General features: G+C 39.1%; 1 pseudogene; it reads right to left on the reverse strand.

Moving 5' to 3' along the window:
- Nucleotides 1-5,066: 5,066 nt before the first annotated feature.
- On the reverse strand, nt 5,067-5,856 carry LOC134367558 (small ribosomal subunit protein eS1-like; annotated as a pseudogene).
- Between the last annotated feature and the right edge of the window lie 21,136 nt (nt 5,857-26,992).

Consider the following 26,992-nt stretch of genomic DNA (forward strand, 5'->3'; position numbering starts at 1 on the left):
CCCAACACTGGTCGGGACGCCCCACACCCCCAGCCCCGCCAGAGAACCGCGGAGGGAGTGGGAGAGGAGGCCGGCCCGCAGGGTCCGGAAAGCCCCGTGCCAGGCCAAGCAAATGGGCTCAGTGATGGCCGAGCAGGGCGGAGCTGCCCGCACCTGGGAAAATGGAGGCAGCACCGGGGCAGTGAGTGGCCTGGTGGTGCGGGCGGGAGCCGCGTGGGCATCCACCCCCCGAACAGAGCTGTGCCAGGGATCACTCACAGTGCTGTGCCAGGTCGGGCGCTCGCTCTGTCTCTGGTTTGTTGCCTTCCGTGTTCTCGGCGCTGCCGCCTCGGGCTGTTCAGTCGCGGCACCGCTCGGGCGCTCCCAGGAATCTTCTTTAATGCCGGCCTGAAACCTCGAATCCTGAATAGGGCAGCTGGCCGCCTTCAGTGCGGCCCCAGCCTCCGGGATCCTGGCTGCATCCACAGCAGCCCTGGCACCGTGTTCCCTGTTTCAAGACTCGCTTTTGCAGCTAAGAATCAGTTCTTTTCCTGCTCCACACTTCAAAGCTGTTGCCTGTAAATGAGGCAGCCTCTCCTGCCGGGGGCAAAGTGGCGTTGAGCCCCCACGACCGGCCAGCAGCAGCAGTCCTCCCTTAAGAGATGGCCAGAGGAAGGTCCACAAGCTTCCCGGCTGCCTGAGGCCCAGTGGCCACCTTTTCCACCTCAGCTACTCCGCGCCAGCCGCTGCAGCCGCCGCCATCTTGAAACTCCAGGATCAAAATGAGACATTTTTAATGGAATAGAAAAGAAAATATGAGTGCATTGCACATAGTAAGGACTGTCTTGCAAAACTTTCTCAATTCAATTATGTGTGTCTGTATTGGATTATAATATAAAAGATATATCTTGCTTTGGGCTGTGGTTAAAAACATTTGAAAGCTACCAGCTCAGCCTAATCTTCTACTGTGACTTAGTGCTGACTCATTGTGATAGGCCCTATAGGGTATGAATCAGACAAGCATTTTTCCCTCAAGAAGCTTAGTTTCAGTAGTTTAGTCCTTATGTAAATAACTCAGATACAAAATAGATAGTAATAAGTGTCATAAGAGAGCCATAAAGTTTACAAGTATCAGGTAATAATTCAGTCTCTATAATAATAAAACACCATTTATAACATTTATTGAGTGCATTTGTGCTAGGCAACATGCTAAGTACCTTACAGGAATTATTGCATTCAATCCTCTTCCCAACACTATGAAATAGACCCCATTCTAACTGCCATCTTATAGAAGAAAAGAATCAAGCTTGGAGACATTAAGAGACTTGTTCTGTTTCCCACAGCTAGTTCAGTGGCAGTTCCAGGACTCAACTGCAGGGTCATTTGAGTCCAACACTCTATCACTAATTTTGCCATCTCTGTAATCAGACAATTCTCCCTCCTCCATTGTTCTATTTCTACTTCTACTACTTCTAATAATATTTACATCTAATAATACCAATAAAATATTCACAGTAGACTCTTTCTATTACCAGTGAGGTACATTTAAGTTCTCGGGCCAAAAAAAATTCTCAGAAAAGTTCTCCTCACCACTTGTTAGTTGCTAAGTCAACTGATCTCCCATGAAAAGAGAACTTCTCTTGTCGTGAGCCCCCAGTACAAAAACAAAAACAGAAAAAGGAGAGAGAGGATCATTACGTGGTATGTCCTTGGTTGCCTCACAGAATTGACCAACTTGTTCTCTATGTCTATGGGCCCATAAACACAAGCAGGCAGACATTAATACTTTTCTCAAAGGCAATCAACCAATTCCTGCATAAATTTTCTTTTACCTTCCGGGGAGGTCACTGTAAATATAAATGGTGTTTAAGCTATTAAATGTTAATGTGCTTAGCTCATTAAATCTTCTTAGCAATAGTTTGCAGCTAGGGAGGGTCTATTAGCATCCATATGCCCATCTGTATGTCTGCCAGGGGCATATGTGGTGCTAAAAGAAACACTGAGTAAGTCTTCGTCACAGCACAGCCTGGGTGAGAATGCTCTTTAAATGGGGCACCTGCTGCCAGGGGTAGACAGCCAGTCCCAGATGTGAGTAACAAAGGAGAGCACTCAAGTGCTGAATGTGAGAGGTCATGGTGGATCATGCCTCTTGAACCAAACTGTCTGAGACAGGTGAAGAAGAAGGGGGGAAAAGAAGGCATGGCATACAAACTGGATTATCCTTATATGACATTTTTATTTTTCAAAATATCTCCTGATCACTGTAATTTTTAATTATTATGTATTAGATATCTACAAAGGAATTTCTGTAATGTATAAGTAATAAAATATAGCCATAACACATATAAACTCACTGTCCATCAGAGAGATGTTGGAAGTCTAGTTTTGGCCTCTATAATCGGGCCAAACCTGCTGTTTGGTTTTTGTTCTGGCCTAGGTCTTTGGAAGGCTGAATATCCAATGCCTACATCAACATCATTTTGCCTTACCTGAACTTGTGCATATCAAGGCACAGCATTTGGAATCATTAATTTTAAAATATTCCATTTCCAGTATAGGTAAGTGTTCTAGATGATACTTGGACAGAAAATTGCCTTAATGTTCTCCATATGTTAAAATTCTCAGTCACTTGGAGCAAAAATATACATTTATTATTGCAGGAGTAAAGTGCTGCATAATAAGTGATGATTGGAGAAGCTGTTAAATTTATGTACAAGCACAATGATTATACACATCAAATAGTTAAACAAGAAAATAGAATGAGTGTATAAATATTAAAGAAGAGTGTGTTTACTAGATAACTATATGAAGAATATTATATACATTTTGACCTAATAAATGTTCATAAAAATTAAATAATACCAGGCCAAATAGTATAGATTAGATTACATAATAATTCTAATATTTTCTAATTGTTTGATGTACTTGTGTTTCTAATATGAAACAACATCATTTTAAAGACTGAATTTAACTTTCAGGTATCTAATTCCATTTAGGCTATCAATAAGCCTTTCAAGGAAGAGTTCTATTTGAAAAGTCTTCATGTTTTTTGAGGATGAATTAAAAATGGAATGTCAGTGTTGTCACCTCAGAATTTCATAAGGAAAAAATCCTCCAAATTCAGTTATAACCACATCCATGACAATCATCTTCAATCTTTACATAATAGAGAGTAGAAAGAGGAAATAAAGCAGAAAATACTAAATAAAATTGAGGCATCCTAAAAAAATAGCTTATTTCTGTACTTACCTCAGTTGACAGTATTTAGTTCCACCAATGTGCTTCCACAGGAGCAATCTAGCAGTTGATGGTGTTTTTAAAAAATATATATATATATACTGTTTCTGTACTGAATGTAAAACTAAAAAAATTAAATACTAAAATGTTTATTAATGGAATTATAGCAATAATTAATTTTAAACATGAAGCTTCAGATTTGTTCTTATATACACAAGTTTATTCTATAATGATAATTGATTTCGGGTGAATATTGATGTTACACTAGGCCTTTTGTTATTTTTGTATTTGTCATTTCTTTACCACTATTTGTTGCTTTACCATGTATATTGCTTAACTCTGCTCATGACTGAACTTTTTATAGATAGTATTATACAGTATGAAATTTTCTGGACTTGCTTTCTTCACTCAACTTACGTCTATAAGATTTATGGTTGTTGTTGTTGTTTTGCTACGTCATAGTCCATTTTATGTATATGCCTCAATTCATTTATCCATTCTCTGTCAATGGACATCAGCATTGGACAAAAGCATTGTTTATTTCTTTTTTAAAACTATTATTAGCAAAATTGCTCTGAATATTCTTATACATGCTTCTTTATGTACATGTACAAGAATTGCTAGGGTATATTCCTTGGAGTTGAACCACTGGGTCAAAAGAAATGTGCATGTTTGCTACATAATGCCAAAGTGTTTTCTAAAGTGATAGCACTAATTTATACTCCAACTACAGTATCAATATCTATTCTTTCCGTGTAACTTCACAGCAACCTTGTAACAATACTAAGGTTTACAGGGAGAACAAACACGAGATTGTGAAAAAATTATTATGGGTGCCAGAAAACCTGCTTTTGGTTCTGCTACTAACTTGCCACTGGACTTCAGATAAGTTGATACATCTTTCTGGGCCTTGCTTTATTCATCTTTCAAATGAAGTGTTTGACTGACAGAACCTTTGTAAACTTTCTTTCAGCTCTAAAATTCTCTTATCTCCAGTTGACAATTGAGAATACTCAAACACAGAAAGTGGGGCTCAAGTTCCTCATATGTAAAGGGAGGCTAGACTCTATAATCTTGGATATCACTTCCTATTTTATAAATCTGGACTGATTGTGATTTCAGAGCCCAGGTTAATCACCACGCATTAGTTGATCCATTACTACAAACATTAATTGACCTATGTGCAAGGCAGGCATCATAGATACCAAGAAGATAATAGGACATGCCCTCTGCCTTTCAGGAGCTCACAGAATAACATAGGATATAGGTAGGTAAACTAGGACGTATCACACGACAGTGAGATAGTGCTATTATGCAGATGTGCACACATCAGAGTGGGAGAGGTGGGTGAGAAAAGAAGGGAATGCTTATTGAAGGAAATAATGCTTGAATGATACTTTAAAGGGTGGGTTATCTAGATGATGGAGCAAGGTCTCCAGAACTTATCCCATACTCTTGGTTACTGACTGTCAGCACCTCTGGAATGTAAGCTCCATGAGAGCCCAGACTCAGACTTTGACTACATTTTCTCTGCATTTTTCCCAGCATCTAGCACAGTGCCTATCACAGAGTAGTCCCTCCATAAATAGCTGTGAAATGAGTAAAGAATAATAGTATATTATCGTCCCAAAACATTTTACAGTTTACAAAAATGCTGCTCTAGGGGCTGGATGCTCAGTTGGTTAGAGTGTGGTACTGATAACACCAAGGTCAAGGGTTTGATCCCTCTACCAGTCAGCTGCCAAAAAAAAAAAAAAATGCTCCATGCTCCTCTATACATTGTCATAATTGATCTTTTTCCTTTTTTTCTTCACAAATGGGATTTTTTGTCACTATTAAAGGTCTGAATTTTAAACAGATTCTTGGACTGGTGGTTCATATCCATCAGCTCATTCAACTTTAGCACCTGTTGCATCCCCAGTAACTTTTCCAGAACTACTACCTTCACCATGAAGTTCCACGAGTTTTCCCAGTTCAAACTTGGGCTTTTTCAGCATTTTTACTTTTATAACAAAGACATCATGGAGAGGATAAATAGATTGGCAAGCCTTTTCTGTGTATTTTCCAATGCTGTCTGGAATCTATTTATTGACCACTTCTTTCAAGTCATTTGTACCTCTCGGGTCATGATTTCCATCATCTTTTTCTGGATTTGGTGGACCTGCTGGTGCTGAGTGTAAGAAGTCTTCCATATCTGATTGTTGTGCTTTTTAGCAAAACCAACACAGAACAGACAAAGCAAATAACCATCAGTAGTCCTGGCATCAACATGAGCTTCAATCATGGTCTGCCATTTTTGATGATGGAACACATTTTGTCATGAGTAACATCCATGCCATGGAAGTTAGTCGAGCAGTTTTCACCCTGGATATCCTCAGTAATTAGCTTGAATTTTCTAAATGCAACTTCATCATTCTGCCAATCAGCAAGGCTCACTTCAAACACATGACTCTTGAGGCCATCAGAGGCAATTTTGGTTCCTTGAGTCCCAGTGACTAGTGTTTTCCCAATATTTCTTATATTGAACATAGCAGGTGCTTTCACATTATACCAATCTTTCCCAGAAAATGGATCAACCACTTTCTTCTTGGCTCCCTTTTTGCCACCTTTTGTAAGGCGCTTGTTCATGTCAACCACCATGGTGCTGCTCAGAGAGCCAAAAGGCTCATAATTGATCTTATCAGGTCCTTCTGATACAATCAAAATGGATGGAGTTGAGAAATGGTCCCTCAAATGGCAAGCATGAGAAGAAATAAGTAACACCTAACAAAGTTGTCATCGTCATTGTTGTTATTTTAACTTTATAAAATCTGATCTTGGCAGAGTGTTTTTTACGTGTGAGGAAAGGCTAAATCTTAAATGGATAAAAACCTCTCTGAAATACAACATCCTTCATCATTCCTTATTGCCAAACAACTGTCTCCCATGTAAATGCATGAGGCACTCTCTTCCATATTACTGCCCTGCCTGTTTTGCCTGTATGTGCTCAAGAAATCAGAAAACAGATGTAAGAATAATTGCTATGAAAAATCAATACCTGTTGTTTTCTATTTTTATCATGAGAATAAATGCTGGATTGTTGTATCTGAACACAGAATGGGAATTATTCATGTAGAAGAAGTCAGGCATGAAACAAAGAGAAGCTCTGTATGAAGAATGGGGTTGAAGATGTCTGAACTAGTTCAGAACAACTGCTGGAGATACCTCTTCAATCTCCTATTCCTACCTTACTTTCCTACAAAGCTGAACTTCTGCCTCAGAGCTATATTTTAAGACAGTTCTTGATTTGGGTGATGACCCAATCAGAGTCTCTAAGAATCTACAAAGGAATTCTCAAAGAGTGGAAGCAGTGAGACTTTGTTGCTCTCCCAATCTACATTGGGTCTTTCAGTTACTTGTTTCTTTGCACCTTGGGTTCTTCCCTCACAGCCCTTATCCCAATGAAGCTCCAGCTCACCCAGAGGTTAGATTCTATGGGGGAAAATAGCAGAGTCAAGATTACCATTAACAATCATTTAACTCTCCCATAAAATACTATATAGGTGGTTTATGAGTACTAGCTCATGTATAAATGTATGACGTATACAGGAATATCCTGTATATAATAGGTTATATAAGCAAAATACAACTTCCAATATTTTAATTGCATAAAAAGGAGTGTTCAGAATGGAAATCATGGAAGCGCGCCTATGCTATGATTCTATTTATTGGTGTAATTGTTTAATATTATCATTCCCACTAGTTTTTAATCTCCATAAAGGCAGGGAACATACCCTATTTTGATAGTTTCTTTATGCTAAATGCCTAGCTCAGTTCTGCTCAATAAGTAAATGTCAACTGACTAACTTAAAGATGAGATGGGCAGACAGAGACAGTCAGGATAAGAGATTCATTCCAGAACCAGGCTGTTCTGCCACCATAGTGATCACAAAAATGACAATGTGTCCTATCAGTTGTCAGGCCCTAAAGATTACCTTGCTGATTAGCAACTAGCCAACTGGCTGCTGTGCCACTCTGCTTCCTTCCAGCCTGCCTGGGATGTGGGGCAGAAGGAGACCTGGGATGGGTGGCATGTGTACTGTAAAGGTCAAATGATGATTCTTAAACTACCATTAGCCCACAGTTTTACTTTGTGAATTTAGCTCACAATTTTATATTGTGAATTTCTATGTTTACTATTTCTAAAGTAATCACTCTTATTTGTGAATTTCATCATTTGAAAACAGGTACTACAAAAGGGGATGGGATTATGAATGAGTTTTATTTTCTTTTTTATATGTTCCTGTGTTTTTTAAAAAGTGTTCTACGATGATAATATGTTTTTAAAATCAGGAAAAAATGAGATAAGTATCACATAATCTGACTCACATTTTAAGATTACAAAGCCTCAGGGTTACACAATTTAGGATTGTGATAAAAACGTCGAAAAATGCTGAAAAAGTAACTGTATTTAAATATTCTAATTGTGTAAGGACACTATTTGATTGCTTCTAACTTGGTAGCATTCTTAACAAAGTCAGTCTCTTGCAATTAGTACTCTTTTTAATACAAAATTGCAAGTTGCATTCTCATCACAAGACCAACTCTTGACTTGAGTTTGTCTTGAGTTCCATTCACCACTTTGAAGTACGTAACATTTCTAGGATGTTATAAATGAGAGGCTCAGTAAGGATCAGGGAAGAAAGAGGGAGAACAGCCACACTGCTTATGTTCCTACACATTCAAAATGTGATTACCACCTTCCCACCAAACACCCCTTAACTTTTAGTGCTTTGACATTCTGACATAGATCATTTCCTAGCAGATTTAGCTATCACGTATACAAGTAAAATCTACACTCTCCAACTGTGTTCCATATATGCAAATATATGTGAGGAGAAATAAGGAAGTATCTGATCCACAAAAGTGAAAGGTTGTGGAACAGTTACAGCTTCCGTATCTCACCTCAGGTCAAGCACTGCTTGATACATATACATCCTTTTACAGAAATGGTTAATTTCCCTTATATGTCTCAAATCCTATTGAATTAGGGGACTGCTATAATTCAAAATTAAGGGAATGGAATTACATGAAATGCAATGTCATAAGAAGCACACTGAGCTGACCTGAGTTCTGAGCTCTACCATCAAGTATGACTTTGGGTTAAATGTTAAATTAGAAAGTTGAGCTTGAAGAACTTTATAGGCCATTTGGGTTCTAACATTCCATTATTTTTCAGATCCCAAATTGCAAGCACATCACAATATGTTAAGTAACAGCTCTTTGTTAGCAAATAATTTGTTTTCTCTAGCAGCACTGGGATTGATGCATGACATCTATAATCCATATCCAGCATGTAGATAACTATTCCTACTCCTAAAACATAAGCCTTTTGTAGTCTGAAGCAGATTTGGGATGTAGCTGTATTATCTTCGGCTTTTCTCCTCTCAGGGCTCACAGCTGAAGATAATATTTAACCCTACAAAATGAAGCTGAGTCAGTGCTCTGACATGGGTTTTCCAAGGTCCACCTATGTTCTGCCTCTATAATTAAACTGTAAAAACACTACCCAGTGCGATATCAACTATCTAGCACAGACTGAAATAAACTGTTGTTACTTCATTTAAGATGAAACAAAACTTTTTAAGTTGGCATCATGATGCCATTGGACATGAAGAGTATTGGCCCAAATAATAACCCATAGTCTAATTATACTTCTATTCATAGTTTGCATTCACAATTTGGGGCTTCATCTATTCTGAGCAGATCATTCCGAAATCTCCATCTCCAGCTCCAGCTCTGAGCAATCTCCTGAGTTCTAGACTCATATCTTCAACTGCTGATTGGATGTCTCTCCCACTTTTCTGCCCAAAGACACCTGAAACTCAACATACCCCAAACTGAACTCATCATCTCCTGCTTCTGCTCCTCATATCTGCTCCTCTTCCTGTGTCTATGATCTTAAAGGACAGCACTGCCATCGTCTTGGGGGTTTGGTTTTTAAACCTCAGCATGTTTTTTTGACTCCCCTTCTCATGCCTAATCAGTTGTCCTGTCCTATCAAAGTCATGTCAAGCCCCCCTATAGCATCTCTCTCATCCATCTTCTCCTCCCCATGTTCACTGACCTATCCCCTAGTTTAGACGCTATTCTCCCTAATTCTAGTCTCTACCCTCTCTCCTCTTCAATCCATCTCTCAAAATGCTACCAAATAAACTTTACAGAAGCACAGGTCTAAGATTTATATTCCCCTACCCCAAAACTCTCAGAGGCCCCTGATTTCTATAGAATATTGGTTTTTCAGACTTTTTCTATTGTTCAAAAGTATATGAATGCTTTCTTAGACAAAGATCTGACACAGAACCCCAAGGTATAAAACAGACAAAAATGATATTATATTATGTTAAAAATCATTACATTTATGTATTATAAAATCAATCAATGAGGGAAAACTAGGCTGTTTTGATAAACACAAAAATCTGAAATCAAGGGTTACAGAACTACATTCTTATATTAACATTCAATTTATTTCTGTTTTTTTGTTTGTTTGTGCATTTGTTTGTTTGGCATCTGACCAGTACGGGGATCCAAACCTGTGACCCTGGTGTTATAAGGCTGTACTCTAACCAACTCAACTAACCAGCCAGGCTTCTGGTTTTCATTTTGGTTGTACAGTATTGAGAAAATTCTTACTCACAGATAAGTAGTTGCAAATGCTAACAATTTTAACAGTTCATCTTGCAAGATACTTTATTTGCACAAGAAGGCAAAAGCAGCTTCATTGTAAGGTCTGCACAAAAATAAGTCAAGTGGTAGAATAATTTTAATGTCTCTAATGTTAATTTTAAGTATTACTTATTTAGAAATGTAACTTATTACTGTTTTAAAGTATATATTTCAACATATTTTTACAGTAGAAAAATTACATTAAGTATCAAGTGTCTGTGGAAATACTGAAGCACTTGTATAGAATCTTAGAGTTCATGAAACCTAATTTGAAATCCTTGCCTTTTTTAAAAAAAAAGTGCTTGATGATCTAGCCTTAATCTATTTTTCTGATTTTATTGTCCTCTCTTGCTTTTCACACATTCTTATAAAGAAAGAAAACTTATTATGTTTTTTCGTAATTATTAGTGTTAGAATGCTTGTACAAGAAAACTTGCCAAAAAAAAGAAAAGAATAAAATAGAGAAAAATTACTCATAATCCTTCAATCCAAGGATAACTATTACAAATGTCTTAGTGTAATTTCCTGTAGTCTTTTACCTTTCATAGCAAGACTGATAGGTTGTAGAGAACTGTGCCAAGCATTTAAATAGAACTGTGCCAGGCACTTAGATATTATCTCATCAAATACTCACAAACACCCTATTACGCAATTAATTTTATTATTTCCATTTTATGTTGAGAAAACAGAAGATAAAATAGGTTGAATAACTTGCCCAAGGTCACGTAGTAAATTGCAGAACTGGGCTTCAAACCAATATCTGTCTGACTCCTGAGACTATGTACTTAACCACAACACTGTACAGCCTCCTTTTTCATGCCTTTTTTCTCTTGCTTTAACTCTGCCCCATTTAATTTACTTTTCCCTGAAGACATCTCCTTCTGCTCATGCCATTTCCTTTGCTAAGATTACCCTTTTCCCCATTTTTGCCTAGCTAAGTCCTACTTATCATTTAAATACCACCTTCTCCTTAAAGTCTTCTCTAATCCAGCCTCAGTTCTCACTTCTAGAACTCCCAATAATACTCTTTCCTGTAGTTCTTCATATACTTCCCCCTCCTGTCTCAACCTCCTTCCCTTCTCCAGCCTCCCACACTCTAACACAGACAGCTGGAGTTTACTGTATGTCAGTGCTAAGTGACTAATAGCTTGGCTCCAGTTCCCATGCTTTGGATCTGGGACTGAGCAGTCACTCTAAGATGCAGCTACTGGGATAGAGGGAGATGGCTTGGCGCTGTGATACTAAGTGAAACTGGAGCTCCTGTGCATACAATCAAGAAAGCCATTCCTTCTGTGATCTAGGCAAAGTCAATCTGCCACCCCTCCCCTCAGGGCTGCCTGTTGCTTTTTTAACTTCGTTTCCCCTCAAGGCTGCCCTTGACATTCCTTTAAAGAGGATTTTCTCTTGATAAAGTCATTCACTATGTAGGATCATGTCAGCTTTGTGATCTACACTGGGTTCTGCAAAGGAAGCCTTGGTGGCTGAACAAATTTTCTTTGCTTTATTCCAAAGTTTTTGTGGCCCCCTAAGGAGGCCATCGCAATTGAAAAGCAATGTTCTGGATCCAAGATTATGAAACTTAGTTCCATGGAACTGTGTTGCTGAGCTTCGCAAGTCATCCCTGGGGCTTCTTGAAAGAACATGTGGATATGCTTATCTAACCCACTTGGTTAAAGGTGAAAGCAAGGGATTGTGTGTACATATGCCAACTGGAATTTAGCTTCAAGTGACTGGGACTAGAAGCCACGAACCCTCTGGGAATGTGCCATTTGTAGAAGGACAATTTGCTGATGTATTTCTGATATACCACATCCTTACTACAGGGATGTGGAAAAATATAAATCTCCACCCTGAACTTTGCCCTGAATTCAAGATCCATATATCCAACTGCTTACCAGACACCTTTACCTGGCTGTATCTTTACCTGGGCAGAATTAAAGAGAAAGAGGGCATGAAAGGGAGGCTGTACAGTATCAAATTTAACATGTCTAAATAAATTTCTGATGTTCCCGGGCCGAGCCCGTGGCGCACTTGGTAGAGTGCTGTGCTGGGAGCGCAGCGACGCTCCCGCCGCGGGTTCGGATCCTATATAGGACTGACCGGTGCACTCACTGGCTGAGTGCCAGTCACGAAAAAACGACAAAAAAAAAAAATGTTTTAAATTTCTGATGTTCCCTCTGCCCCCCACCAATCCCGCCCCCCAGGTACAAACCCCACTCCTCCCTCAGTCTCTCCATCTCAGTTAACGGCAACCTAATTCTTTCAATTGCTCAGATCAAAAACTTTAGTGCCATTCTTGTCTCTTCTCTTTTTTTCACACCCCGCATCTGGTCAAAAGCAAATCTGGTTGGTCCTACGACCAGAGTTTGACTGCTGCTCACCATCCCATTGTCACTATTCTACCCCAAGTCACCACCATTGCCCTTCTGCATTATTGCAATATCCTCTTAATGGTGTTTTCTGATCTGCCCTGGCCCACTTTCAATCTATTCTCCACCCAGCAGCCAGGGTAATATTGTTGGAACTAAACAGCATCTACTCAAAACCTTCAGTGACTTTTCATTTCACCCACAGTGAAAGCCTTGCTCTTCCTCGAACATGTCAATCATGCTCACATCTCGGGATTTTGCACTTGCTCTTCTTTCTACCTGGAAGACTCTTTCATCAGATCTCCACAGGGCTAGATCCCTCATTCCCTCCAGGTCTTTACTCAAAACTCATTTTCTCATTGAGGAGTTCACTAGCCACACTCTCTAAAATTGCATAAGAAATCCTCTGACACTTCCAATCCCCCTTCCCCGTTTACTATTCTCCTTAGTACTATGGATAGCCACCAAACTGCATTTTACTTATTTAGCATGTTAATTGGCTGACTACTCCACTGAAAGGTTAGTTCCGTCAGGGCAGGAAATTTCATCTGTTTTATTCAGTGCTGTATCAAAGTGTCAGAACAGTGCCTGGCACATAGTCACTCAACAAACATTAAGTGAATGGACGTTGAATGAATGAAAGGTACCAGATCTGGATGGAGAATGTATTGACCCTAGTTTAAAGATTTTCAAACTGCTCTCAGAGCCCCCAGTGTCCCCTTACAAGTGATAGGAGAAGGGACCCAAGGGGGTAAGGCTTTGGAACTCCAATCTCCTGCTTTAACTAGAACAGACCCAAATCTTATATTTTAGCCTTCTAAGACAGCTTTGTTTTGAAAAAAACATTACTCAAATGGGTTTTTTAAAGTTTTTTCCTGGAAAACTACTGCCCTAAAATCTAAAGAAATCAGAGACCATAACCTTCCCATGCTAGGAATAATGACGTTGCTCCAAGGGGCTGGATACACCTAGTGCTTTCTAGTTCCATGTTCCTCAATTTGGGTTCCTATGATGTGGCCCAGGTGGCCCAGCGTATGCCATGGGGCATAAATATTTCACTTTGTCATAGTCCATTTGTGCTGCTGTAACAGCATATCACAGACTGGGTAATTTATAAACAATAGAAGTTTATTTGGCTCATGGTTCTGGAGGCTAGGAAGTCCAAAACTGAGGGGCCACATGTAGTAACGGCTTTTGCTGTATCATAACATGGTGGAAGGTATCACATGGCAAGAGAGCACGTGAGAGAGGGAAGAGGGTCAAACTCATCCTTTTATCAGGAACCCACTCCCGTGATGACAGCATTAATCCATTCATAAGGGCAGAGCCCTCATGACCTAATCACCTCTTTAAAGATTCCACCTTTCAACACTGTACATGGGGGGATTAAATTTCCAACACATGAACTTTGGTGGATACATTCAAACCCTAGCACACATTTTTTTTCCTGAGAAGCAATTTTACCCCAAAATTTAGGAGCAAATAATTTTCTATTAAAACAAGAGATGAAGCAGAATAAAAAATTTTCATAAATTTAAAAAATAAAATACAAATGTTAACAGAAATTACGTACATGCAAGAAGTCATTTCAAGCTACTCCTTGACTTGCCAAAGGGTTCACATATAGTTTACCACTAGGAAAAGCAGAATGGTTTCAGAAGCACTGTATCTAGGTAATCTCTTATATTGTGGGGTGATCAGAGAAGCTTAGAAATACAGAGGTGTCATCAAGATGGCCAAAAAGTAAGAGGCATGCTTACCTAGGTAGGCTCCTCACAGTAATGCTTTAATTCATATTGGCCTGGAACATTGTGCTGCTCAGGTGAGATTTTCTAAGTCCTCTATGTACACTATAGAGATACCATTAGAAAATATGTCATAGAGCCCTTTGCTTTTGCTGCTGCACTAGGAAAGAGCATCAGACTTCCTAAAGCTAAGGGCATGTGAACAGAGCTGCTTCCCTGAGAGGCCTGGGCTGTTGGCTACAACAGCAAAACCTAGAATTGCAATTTCATTCAATACATATTTATTGAGCATCTACTCCATAATCAGTACTAAGATAAAAAAGTGTAACATTGCTTTTTAAACATGAAATTTTTTTAACAGTTACCACCATCATAGTTATCTAACCAACTAAAAATGGTGCTAGTGGTAATTAGGGATAGGGAAGCTGGCAAATGTATGAACATCTTAAGTACTCCCACTGATTAATAAGTTTAAGAACTCCTATTGGATATGATAAGCCTGCAGCTAGAAAATATAATTTTCATTGGCAACAGTTTCCCTAGTAGCTATCATTCATTCTGGGTTTATAATATTTATTGGCTTCTTAGGAAGGAAAGTACCAGAGCCATGAATGAGGGGATGGTTGATTTCCACAATTGATCTATGTGGCTATTACGCATTAGGAAATAATAAAGATAAGAGCTCTGGACTGAGAAAAACAAAAACAAAAAAACAGGAGACCCAAGTTCTTATACCAGCTCTACCACTAAATCACTGAGTCACTCCCCTCTTGGGCTTCAGTTTCCTTATCTATAAAGTGAGAGTTTTGGTGGATGAGATCCTCTCAAATGTTCCTTCCAGCTCTGACACTCTATGAGTCTATAAAACCCACATTCGTAGCAAGCAACTTAGTACATGTACATATTCTGAAATAGTCAACAACCACCACCACCATGTAAATGAGTGAATAAGCAGTCTTGGAAAGTCCCATTAAACAAATGGAACTTGCTCCATGTTCTCATTTTCAACAGACATGAGTAAGAATTCAAAGTCCAAGAAATATCACCACCCCACCCCTCCTCACACCCCATTCCAATGCAAAATTATTCTTCAGCACTTCAAAAGTCAAATCAATCTATTTTGAGTTGATTTTAGTGTATGGGGGGAGATGCATATCTAGTTTCATTCTGAGGCATATGGATATCCAGTTTTCCCAGTACCACTTGTTGAAGAGGCAGTCTTTCCCCAATGTAGATTTTTGTTGCCTTTGTCCAATATCAAATGTCTATAAGCCTAAGGAGTGATTTCTGGTTTCCCGATTCTACTCCACTGGTCTAAATGTCTATTTTTATACCAGTTCCATGCTGTTTTGGTTACAATAGCTTTGTAGTATAACTTGAAGTCAGGTAGTGTTAAGCCTCTAGCTTTATTTATTTATTTTTATTTTTTGCTCAGGATTGCTTTGGCTATTCAGGGTCTATTGTTGTTCCATATGAAAGTTAAGATTGTTTTTTCCATTTCTGTAAATCAACTCAAAATGGATTAAAGACTTAAGTATAAGACCTGAAACTGTAAAATTACTAAGGGAAAATACAGGTGAAACACTTCAGCAATTAGGTCTGGGCACAGGCTTTATGAACATGAATCCAAAAGCACAAGCAGCAAAAGAAAAAATAAACAAATGGGACTATATAAAACTAAAAAGTTTCTGCACAGCAAAGGAAATAATCAACAGAGTGAAATGACAACCTACAGAGTGGGAGAAAATTCTTGCTAACTATGCATTTGACAAGGGATTAATATCCAGAAAATACACAGAACTCAAGCAATTATACAGTAAAAAAACAAATGACCCAATTAAAAAATGGGCAACGGAGCTAAATAGACATTTTTCAAAGGAAGACATACAAATAGCCAACAGATACATGAAAAAATGCTCAACATCACTAGTCATCAGGGAATTGCAAATTAAAACTACACTGAGATACCACCTCATCCCAGTTAGACTGGCTATAATAAAAAAGATGGTGAATAACAAATGCTGGCGAGGTTGTGGAGAGAAGGGTACACTCCTACACTGTTGGTGGGACTGTCAATTAGTACAACCACTATGGAAAACAGTATGGAGGTTTCTCAAACAACTACAGATAGATCTTCCATACAATCCAGCAATCCCACTACTGGGTATATACCCAGAGGAATGGAAATCATCATGTCGAAGGGATACCTGCACTCCCATGTTCGTCGCAGCTCTGTTTACATAAATGCCCGACAATGGATGATTGGATAAGGAAACTGTGGTGTATATACACCATGGAATACTACTCTGCTATAAAAAAGAATGAAATACTCCCATTTGCAACAACATGGATGAGCTTGGAGAAACTTATGTTGAGTGGAATAAGCAAAGCACAGAGGGATAAATACCACAGGTGTTCACACATATGTGGGAGCTAAGAGAGAAAAGAAGGAAAGAAAGAAAGACCACAGTAGTGTGCTGGTCTTACAGAGGGAGGGAACATTCCTAGGGTTACAAAGCAGAGTGGGGGGTAGAGGGGGAGGGGGAAGGAGGTTGGGGGACAATTGGGTGGGGACACGGGGTACGAAAGCAATTTCTGGTGATTTGTTATCTATGAATATTCATAATAAAAAAGAAATAAAAATTGCAAAAATAAAAAGAAATAGTAGGTGACACTTTTGATCTGTTTTGTGGACATATAATGGTACTTCAGAATGTTAATGGATAAATGAAATTTAAAAATAGTAAGAATCTTTCCATGAACTTTTTGAAGTATCTTTCTGGCATACTATCATAGACTGTAACAACATTAGTCTGTCTCTTATTCTCCTCTTTGTTTTTCTTATAATACGATTTTATGAGATTTGACCTTAATGTTTTGAAATGCTCACTTTTAAGCAAAATTATTTTCCCTAAACTAAGAAGAGTCATGGTTCAAGACAGATTTTCTAACTTTCCATAATTTTCAGTATTGCTATTCTGGAGATGTGTTTAAAAACAGAGTAACTTATTTTCTGAGATTCCCTGGCTCTATTTTTTTTTTTCTCCCACTTTTATCTGGACCTCTCTCTTCTTCATCTCTCTTATCCCTACTCTGTTCCATTATGATTCCACTCCTCAGCATCAGGACCTTCCCTGAATAGGAGCTTTGTCTGATCAGTTTCAAGAGATCATACGCCTCAGACTGCTCCAGGACATCTCATATGTTACCCAGAATCCGACAATCTCTTGCCATTAGAATGCCAAAATCCAAAAACTTCAGCTATTGTTCTCCAAGTGGCCCAGAGAGCCTTTTAGTGAATATCTGTTGACTCTTTGAGGAATTTCCTATTCTCTGATCTGTCAGATGTGCCATTGCTTCTATCTATTTTCTTCCTGTAAAAACTCTAATATCATATGGCACTGATGAGATGTCATCATTTAAGTTGTCACTTAATTTTTATATATTTTGCCCATGTTTTGTTTGCTTGTTTTGATGTACACAGTTGCCCTATCTGTTTTTATGAGTGGCTTCAGAGATTATCAAAATATATGCTACCATGATCACCATTTTCCCAGAATCCTCAGGTTTTTCGTTGCTTTTTTTTTTTTTTTTTTTTTTTAGTACCAGGTATGTTTGGGAAATCCAGGTAATGCAGGCTTTGTCTTTATTCTCAAGTAACTTATAGTCCTTTGAAGGAAAATAAATAAATGTGACAAACAGGAAAAAAAAGTCAAATCAGGGATTGTCAACAAACCTAAATCCAATCTAAAAAAAAAAAAACTCCACCTGGCTTGTTGGCAGATGGGGGAGAGCATTGAACAAAATGTGAATAAACACTATTAAAGATTTAGATATGATCTGGTTTTATACCTAGTTTGCCAAGTATTGGTCTAAACCAAAAGTTAGAGAGGCTGTGAGCCAACACAGGAAGGCGAGAAAGCCCACGTGGGAAAAGAAGTGAATGCCTGTCCAATCCTTCGTTCCCCTTCAGTCTTCTCTGAGAGCAACAGTATTTCTTTTGATGTTGTCTGGCCACACACCCACTTGACCTCCTTTCAGGGATTTAAAATTTTTAGCTTTCAGGTTAGGTTTTAAAAGTACTACCAAATAATGAAAGATCAGAGCTTGAGGGCCCTAGGAGAGGAAGTAGGCCAGGGCTCCAACTGGCAGCAAGTGGGCCTAATTCAGCACATATTTTGTGAGACCAGCATAGATCCAAAGAAATTTTGATTTTTGAATACCTTTGAGAAGAGCACATGTTCTCCTGTTCCTCCGGGTAGCCACCATTCCTGAACTTGCACTGAGCAGCCTGGCCCTAAAACACTTTTGAGTTTGAGCTAAGACTCAGACCAGACCTTCCATGACCTCATTGCTGCTTTCTAGTCTCCCCCTCTTTGCAGCCACTAGCCTTGTCTTCAGCAGCCATCCAAAATGAAACAATCCCCAAAGCAAATCAGTCTCTGAGAAGGCACTTAACTAGGGCCTGCCAGTGTTTCCCCCTGAACTTCCTTCTGCATTTTGGCAGAAGTACAGCCAATACAGGAAAGCACTTTGAAGTAGGCCTGTATACTAAGCCCTCAATCTTTCTCCCCACTGGAGACAGGGGACTAGCACAAGCCAGGGTGGGCTCAGCCAGGTGCTTGGGTGCTCTAAAGAAGAGCCAGAGCTGAAGGTTCAGTGAGTCATGACTGTCTTAGTCCATTTTCTGACACTTATAACAGCATACCTGAAACTGGGTAATTTATAAAGGAACAGAATTTATTTCTTACAGTTTTGCAGGCTGGAAGTCCAAGGTCAAGGAAGTACATCTGACGAGGTCCTTATTGATGGGGGCTTTCTGCAGTCCCGAGGTGACACAGGACATCATTCGGCATGTGAGGGAAAGCATTTTAATGTGCTCACTTGCTCTCTTTATAAAGCTGATAGTGTCACTCCCATGATAAACCATTAATCCATTAACCCATCAATCTATGAATGGATTAATCCATTCATGAGGGCATAGCCCTCACAATCTGCTGTGGATTGATGTCCCATCAAGACTTAGCCCCCACTGTGACAGTGTAAAGTGGGTGGGAAATCCTATTATGGTAATTGAAAGGTGGGGCCTTAAAGGGGTGATTGGACTGTAGGACCATTGCAGGAGTGAATGGATTAATAATGGTGCTCATGGGCATGGTTTGGAAGGCTTTAAAAGGAAACCTTGTGAGAGTCTTTCTCTCTCTGCTCTGCCATTTTCTGCCATGTGAGACCCCTGCATTGCTATAAAGCCACCACCAAAGAAGACCCTCACCAGATGTGTTCCCTGGACTTTGGACTTCCCAGCCTCTAAAACTGTAAGCAATAAATTTCATTTTCTTTATAAATCACCCAGTTTGAGGTATTCGTGTTATAAGAAACAGAAACAGACTAATACACAATCCAAATTACCTCTTAAAGGCCCCACCTTTCAAATACCATAGTCAGATCTCCCACCCTTGTCTTAACACTGGTACATTGGAGATCAAGCTTCGATATGAGTTTTGGGTGGACATTCAAACTATAGCAGTGGCAAACACCGAAGCCTCTATGTATTTGCAATTCACTAGAAGGCAGGTCCATCAGAGGGGTTTTAGCTACCAAGGTATTAAATAAAAACACAGAAAGACCTTGTGACAGGGGACTGCCACCAGAAAGAAAGCAAGTCAGTTCGTAAGGCACTTCCCATTGGCGTTTTCATAAGGTTGTCTGCCATGTGTCCCAGATCGTTTTGGACGTTCCCACATTCAAATCCTATGTCCCACTATCAGATCATGTGTCCCAATTTGTTGTCCCAAAAATGTAGTTACCTACACACAAAACAGCTAGTTAGGAAAAATAAGATCTATTGGTGTACAGTCAAGCTAGGCATCTATAGTTAACAATAATTCACTGCATGTTATCAAGAAGAGAGGAGATCGAATGTCTTCATCACAAAGAAATGATTAATTTTTGTAATCATGAATGTGCTAATTACCCTGATTTGATCATCACACTTTGTATACAGGTATTGATACTCAACTCCATACCCCACAAATATGTGTAATCAATTATATTTCAATAAAAAATGTAATTACCATGCTTAGACATATAACACACTCTATGCTTCACAGGAGGAAGAGACAGCCTTGGCAATATTTATTTGGCAAGGAGATAAATAAAAGTATTTAGTTATTTTTTTCTTTTTTCCTCCCAATTTTCTTTTCCTTCAAATTTATTCCTTACCTCTAATATGAGTCTGGTTTTATACCCACCCTCATTTCAAACTAAGACATTAGACCTGTACTTGGCAGTGATGGAGGCTGGAGTAGAAAAGATAACATTTATAAATTATTACTTAAATCAAATGAGGCAAATTGGAGGCCTACATGGAATCTTGCATCTTTTTTTTTTTTTAAAGTTACTAACATTTAGAAAGTGGGAGATTTCACATAAAAATCCATATTTCTATCTCTTCTTGATAAACCAGAAAGTCTGGCAATACTGAGCTCATGTTCTCCTGTGGTGATGATTGGCCAGAGCTGAACAGAAGCTTCCTCAATTAAACTGGTCATGCACTCTATATGTAGCCACATTCCTCACCATTCCCTATTGCCTACTTGACACTGCAGCTGGGTATCAGGGGTCAGTTATCATTGCATTTGAACTACTGTATTTCTTGCATAAAGAAGGTGATATATTTCTCCTATCCATGACTAACAAAAGTGGGAAAGCGAAAGATAAATATGGACCACATATTTCAAGAAAAAAATGAAGAGCATATTTTTTTTGCAGAAGTGAAGAATATTGCTATGTATTCAATACACAAACAAATGTGTCTTTCAGTAAAATACAATCTGGCTTTCTTCACTCATTTTAATCACCTGTCTGCCCCTTCAGGCATCTGAGTTGCCACTTCTGCTTTATTTTCTTTTTAACTTATAAATAAACAATATTTATTCCTTATAGTTTCAGAGTCCAGGAAGTCCGAAGTCCAGGGACACTTCTGTTTTAAATGAACAGACATTAGTCCTAATGCCCTTTGCAGCTAAGAGGACAGTGCTTACATAGATCCCAGGATTTTCTTTTGTTGTATTGGTTAGACAGATGCTGACTCAGGAAATCAGGAAATAATCCTCTTTCCTCTTTATTTAAAATGCCCCAGTGGCACAGATGTATCTAATCCATGTTAGAGAATGCCACAGAAATACACACACACACACACTCACACACACACACACACACTCACACACACACACACTCACACACACACACACACTCACACACACACACACACACGTCCTCTAGTTGATTTCATTTGTACAATAAACTTTCAACCTGCAGGTGGGTTTTAGATGATGCTATGATGCTGTTTAATGAGTATCTTCCACAATAAGATGGTACAAATTACTGGGCAGGCATTGATACTTCTATACAGTTAAAACTTTGTCCATACTTGTCTTACGGCACACATCACTTTCTATTATATATTAGACACATTTTGTAACTCTGTCACTCAACTTTAAGCTCTCTCAGAATAGAATTTGTGTCTAGTTCACCTTGAAATTTCCATGGCCCATAGCATAGAGTCTTGCCCTGAGCAGGTACTCAAACCATATTGGACAGATGGATGGACCGATACAAGAGTGGATGGATGGGATAATAAACGGATTTCTTCCATAGTTCATCACTACTTAACCATTTTGTTCTCTTGCTTCACCATTTTTTCTTTGGGGTCCTGAAGGTGGAGTTAGACATCTGGCTATAAAGGAAGTAAAGGTAGTAAAGAAAAAATAAATTGCTAATACCTAGATGAGGCGTGAATATAGTTCATTAGTCCAACATGGGTGTGTGTGTGTGTATACATATACATATATCCATTCAGTCATGATCAAAGCCACCCAGCTATTCTAAGGCCTGCCCTCACCCCAGCAGACTGTTTGATCAGCAATTGCCTCTTGGCTAGTTTAGCCTCAGGACTGTCTCCTATGAACATCAGTCCTAAAAGGCAGTGACCAGAATTCTGGGCTCTGCCTCCACCCAGTTCTGGCCCAACAACTTACAATATAGTTGAGGATATAAATTTTGGAGAGAACATAGTTTGATGGTGTTCATCTTCTGTCCTTTGATTCCTTTAAGAACAGACCATGTTTTAATGTACTATAAAGTTTGCCAATACGAATATACACTTATTTTCTGAAGATTACTTTATCTCTTCTATAGTCTTTTTTATTATTAGTCAATTCTGCCATGTGTGGACAAAACCATAAGTGGCTATCAAAACTATACCTAGTTTTCATATCATATTCCTTTCCATTCATTCAGACAGTCCCTGTTCCTGTCCACTGAAACATCTATCACGGATTTATCTTAGACTACAGATCTCTAGAGCTGGAAATGACTTTAGATACTGCCTAGTCCAACTCCCTCATTTTACAATGTGTTAGTTTCTTATTGCTGCTGTAACAAATTACCACAAACTTAGTGCCTTGAAACAACACAGATTTATTTTATTACAGTTCATGAGACTAAAATTCCGAAAGCAGCCTCACTGGGCTAAAGCCAAGGTGTTGTCAGGGCTGGTTCCTCCTGGAGGCTCTAGGAGAGAATCCTTCCCCTTGCCTTTTTCACTTCTAGTGGTCACTTCTAGACTCTTTCTCCATCTTCAAAGCACATCACTCCACACTCTGCTTCCATCATCACACTGCCTCCTCATACTCCTCTTGCTTTCTCTTATAATGACCATTGTGATTACACTGTTTTCACTCAGATAATCCAGGATGATTGTTCCACTTTTAACTTAACCACATCTGTAATGTCCCCTTTGCCTTTTAAGGCAACAGTCACAGCTTCCAAAGATTAGGGGATAGACATAATAGGAGGGGACATTATTTAGTTTACCATGATAGATTAAAAGATTGGGGTCCACAAAGGGGTAGGTAGAGGCAGGGCAGAGCCCAGACCCTAGGACTCCCAACTTTTCAACCATCATACACTACACAGCAAATCTTTTCAGGGTTAAGCTCTTTGGTCTTCTAAGGTAACAGTCAGCTAATCTGATAAACTATCTTGAAAGGCCAGAAAATGATTTCAGGATTCTCTTCCTCCCTTTTCCAGACAATATCTGTTTATTTTAGAATGTCTTTTCAGAGTTACTTTAATGGTGAGAATTTCAGAGCAAATCAAGAAGCAAGGGTCAATAGAAGTGACATAGAGGGGAGCTGGGCCAGATTAGAGTTCTCAGGATGATCCAAAGTGATAGAGGCTGAGATGATTAGCAGGAATGTATAATTTGGTTGAGAATTCTGAAAATTACTTTATACAGGTGGAATATAGAGTGCATTACAATCAATCCATGAACAAACTCATGCATAGTATATACTCTCTCCTATTGGCGTCCATTAAAGATTTGAAGAAATAGATGTTTCAGCAGGAAACAAAAATAAACACATAAGGGAAATGACTTATAAAGTATATTCATAGACAGTGAATCAAATTACTGAAATTAAGCTCTTAGCAAAGCAGATGCATTTTTTTCTTACTGATATTTAATGAGAAAATTTTTTAAAAGATCTTTTGAAATACAGTAGCACACTGAGTACTATATTTCTAAATAATTTCCATCACACTTAAGTATAATCCCATAAATCTCATGTTCATGACAAGTTGAATTTTATGCCTCCTAACCTAGCTGTGAATGAGTATTTGTGACTTTTCTGAGAGCACAGTAGGAATACTGAAAGCTATCACTTTCCATTTATTCCAATTACTACACAGAAAGCATAAATTCTATTTACCAGAAAGAGCCATAACAAAGAATCACTCCATCTTTTGGTTACAGTTAAATTCACACTAAATATAAAATTATTGATTTCTACCCAGACGTAAGCCACAAAGCATAGCTCTAGAGATCAATGAATTTAAATGGCACCAACTGTAGTGAACATCAAATCAGCCAATGAATTTAGTACAGCGCATCCCTAAAGGGGAATTATCGTCATACTCGACACTTTATCTCTGGGCAAACGTGTCTGTACAGAAACGGTGCATTCCTCTCTACAAGCAAGCCATAGGAATCCAGTTTATGTATTCCATTATTAACAAAGAATTCACAACGAAAACAAAAAACAGTCTTTTGGAGAAAATGATGGGGCTTCCAAACATAACAAAGCCAAACAAATTTGATATCTTTGCACGTAAGTCTGACTCTCAACCATCAGATTCTTATTGTTTCTTCTCCAAGTTAATCAGCTACCATTTAGCCCAGTGATAGGAGACACTCAAGCCTTCCCTTGAGGGTTCAAGATCCTATCCCTGTTTCAAACCTAATATATACTCTCCTCAGTCACTTCAAGCCCAATCTTCCACAGGCCCTGGAGCTGTTGGCACCTCTTTAACAAGCCTCCTTTCTCCCACTGTGTGAGGAAAGTCTCCATCCTCTCTAAGCCTCAATTTCCTCATCTGAAAAATGGGATAAGAAAACAATAAACATCTCATAGATTTATTGTGAGAATGAAAGATATAAATTATCTAGAGGATCTGGTTGGGTGCCTGCCACACAGTGGGTGATTATGAAAACATAACTATGATAACAGCAGTGATCATTATGAATTTTCTGTTTAATTTATCTCCTTTCAGACAGATGAGATCCTCACACTTGCTGTGTTTCCATCAACTTAGATACAATAATCCCTCTAATTCCAGTTTTCTCGGCAAAATCTTTTACTTGGCCAACCCTAACCCTCATATCTAGTCTGAACATACCTTCTGACTGACTACCAATCAATCTTTATGAAAGCTAAAATTAATGCATCTAAAGCCCACATTTACACTGACACAAAAATCATGCAATTTTAGAGCTGGAAGGGGCCTGGGATATCACTCAGTCCAGGGTTTCTCAAATCAGATTGTACTGTGCTCCAGGATAGTGTGAAATTCTCTACCACGGACAACAGGAATAAGAGAGAGAAGGTGGGGAAGGGCAAGGCAGAAGTCAGGAGTCAATTTAAAATGCTGCCTTACTTGATTATGGATTGGCTGTTTAGAAAGATCAATCAAACCCAAACCTCTTCTTATTACAGAGCGGGGATCTACGAGCCAAAGAGGTTAAGTAATTTGCTCCAAATCATACAAAAAGTTAGTGGCAGAGGTTAAATTAGCACCCAGCTCTCCTGGTTCCCAATCCAGTGCTCCTTCCCTACACCATGCTGCCTTGGGGTACATCCTTATGCTTGAATAGACTCTACTGAGCTCAAGACTGTAAAAATCCTTAATATGCCTGGCCTAACCATTTGAAATGTGTGTTCACACCATTACAGCTCTTTTAAGCAGCCATGACCTCTCCAAAAGGGTAAATTCTCAACTGCTGGGCTCACCTACACTAGGACTCCAACCCTATTCAATTCTAATCTGTGGGGACTGCCGCCTGCTACTCTTTCCATCCTTTATCCACCTAGCCCTTTACAGCTACATGATATTATTCTCTTCCTATGGTTTTCTCTCAAATACATCTAGCACAGTACATGGCCCTTGGTAACTACTCAGTGAAGTACTGCAGACTATCTGACCAAATGAATAATAATGATTTGGCCTCTCCATATTGGCAATGGAGTCTCATGCCTCCCTGGATAACAGCCAATCTAGATTGCCCCATCCCAAGAACCTTCATACCACCTGGGCAGCCATGGGATTCTGGGGAGTTGAGATTCAGGGTGCTCATTGCTCAGGGCAGGCAAGGCTAATTATACAAGATGATGACTGGTGGTGAATGATAGGGCTCCCAAGATACTTGTTTTGATACTGAGAAGTTGACACATTTTGACCTGGTGACCTCTGGACTAGAGTCTTTTTATAGGTTGAACTTCTGCCTGATTTCTTCCTCCCTCTAACTTTTCTTCTCTAGACATGCTTGGCAGAGTGCCTGGCAAATGTCAGGCAAGCATTCCACAAAGGTGTGTTGAACTCAGCTTCCTATTGCTACATGAAATCTGCTTCCCAACCTCTTCCATAACATGTGATGGAAAGGCATATGAAGTCCAGCTATTCCTGAATTTAACAGAAAAAGAAAAATGTTCTTCAGCATTTGTACCTTTGGTATACTGGATTTTTAGCAATGCTGAGCTTTAATTTTTCCTTTGTTGGCTTGGGGGTTTTATTTTCTCCATTTTCTAATACCTAAAGCCATGCCTGTCTTAGGCAGTATATGTGTAAGAAGCCATCTAAGTTTCAGCAGTCTTTCTCTCCAACCTCTACCATGACATATATTATGTGGTACAGGCAGGATTCTAGTTAAGCATTTAGCTTTGACAGTAGCCAGACTTGAGTTCAATTCTTGGCACTACCACTTACTTCCCAGCTATGTGACCTTAAGCAAGTTACTTCACCTCTTTGTGCCTAAGATTCCTTATCTGTAAAATAACAATAACAACAATACCTACCAGTGATATAATAAAAAATATATTTGATCTCTGTCCCCAGTTCCCGGTACAAAGCTCCTTGGAAACCCTTGGAATTTCCTGAGTGATAGGAGGGTCTTTTGTTATTCATTACAAGTCCCTTTCGAACAGACCTGAGTTTATGCTATTAAGCTGGTGCAAGGGTAAGACTCCTCAATAGCTTCTGGATAGGAGCTGGTCACATGAAAGACTAAATGTGATTAGAGGGCTAGACCTTTCAGCCCCATTCCCAGACCTTCATGGAGGGGAGAAGGGCTGGAGATTAAATTCTATAAAAACTCTTTTAAAAAGAGACTTGGAGAGCTACAGGTTTGTGAACACACTGATTTAATGGGCGGGAGGGCATGGAAGCTCTGTCCCCCCTCTATCTCCACCACCTCCATCTGGTTAGGCAAATAGCTACGCTAATTGTCTGGTTGGGGCTGTTGTCAGACTCTGCTGTCATAGCCAATTGTATTGTTAAAGCAATTCACAACTAAAGCCAAAATATTTCATTATTTTAGTTACAATAAGTTTTCCATTTGTA

The sequence above is a fragment of the Cynocephalus volans genome, chromosome X (assembly GCF_027409185.1).
Source record: "Cynocephalus volans isolate mCynVol1 chromosome X, mCynVol1.pri, whole genome shotgun sequence".
Taxonomy (NCBI): domain Eukaryota; kingdom Metazoa; phylum Chordata; class Mammalia; order Dermoptera; family Cynocephalidae; genus Cynocephalus; species Cynocephalus volans.